The sequence below is a fragment of the Pinus tabuliformis genome, chromosome 6 (assembly GCF_031772625.1).
Source record: "Pinus tabuliformis cultivar Carrire ecotype Pingquan chromosome 6, CPIR1, whole genome shotgun sequence".
Lineage (NCBI taxonomy): Eukaryota > Viridiplantae > Streptophyta > Pinopsida > Pinales > Pinaceae > Pinus > Pinus tabuliformis.
Genome location: NC_142292.1, coordinates 1,901,453,017 through 1,901,454,494, shown reverse-complemented (window position 1 = coordinate 1,901,454,494; position 1,478 = coordinate 1,901,453,017).

Below are 1,478 nucleotides of genomic sequence, written 5' to 3'. Positions count from 1 at the left end.
GGCCCACCGACTCACTCAGTTGATCATTCGACCCTCTTGAGAGGCTTATTCATGTATTATTGAGCTATTTGGTGGGGTTGTCACCAAAAGTTAGTGTTATTATGCGCATTATTTTATTTTAGGGGCTAAATTAGGCCTAATTAGCTAAATCAAATTCATTAGGAAGTGTATAAATAGAAGTGATGGAATTATTTGATCATCATCACTTGGATTGATCATATTCTCTTGTGATATTTTCACTATTCTCTTTGAAGGGCGAAATTGGATGGATGGATGAATTTTGATGTTTGGATATCTTCATTTTTTTCTTGGAGCTTCTATATTGACATTTGATGATGATTGGATATACTTGTTCTCACATGTAAGTGCCCTTTTAATGTTATTTTGTCGTTCTTTTTGCGTTGCATCATGTTATGGGCCATGTTTGAATAAGTGAATGTTCCTACAGATAGTTCACTGAAATTTATCTTGAGAAGTCATCACATATTGCACATTGAAGTATAAATACCTTGAAGAAGTTTTCCTTATGCCCTAGTTATCATGCGAAATTGTTCTAGAGGCCTCCTTGATTGAATGAAACCATCCTAATCATTGGAATCTTCTTGAATCCATTTCTCCCAAAGGAATAGGCACTGGTCTTCCATAGGTGATCACCCTAAAGCATATTTTTCTCACCTTTCTCTCTTTCTTTCTAGGTCTAGCATACATAGGTCACCTAGGGCATCACTTATCTCACAATCTAGCCAACCAAATACTTCAATTTTTGGTCCACAACTACCTCCAAATTTGAAACAAATTCGACTGTGGGATCTCGAGATATTGCAAGCCCTAACTCAAGGATCGTTTCTTGCCCTACGTTTCCCTTCGCTGGTGACCTCATTGGGATTATTGCATCAAATTCAAAGAAAATTTCTCCTTTAATCCCTTTCTCCCCCTCAATTAGGTCGAGTACACCCTTGGTTGATCAATTCCATCCCCTTGACCTAATTCTGGGTCCACTTGGCCTCGTGTTGTCCCATAACATTTTAAAGATCAATCCATAAAGACCACTTGGAATCCAAGTTTCCGAAAGGATTTTAGGGGCTGGGAATCTCCTTGACAAGTCATATACTCAAACCCTAGTCCTTGGAATTCCCCCAAGCCCTTCTTAGAGAGCCTTTCATCTTGCTTTCCAAGCAAGTAAGCCATACATTTGAGCCTCTCTTGTGAATAGGATTCTAGGATTTCCTTTCACCCTATCATTGATCCATTCATCTTTGTGATCTTCATTTTACCTGGTCTTCCCCCATCGGTGAAATTCCATAAAGAGCAGGGAGCCTTAGTTGAGGTGATAGTGGGCTATCGCTCCATTGGTGCCATTGACCTAGTAGTTGCCCTATAGCACCCCATTCCTAGGACCCTTGCTAGTTTGAGTGGTAACATTTTGGCGCCGCTGCTAGGGACACGAGACGTGTGTTTTGTTCCCCATATGACACATT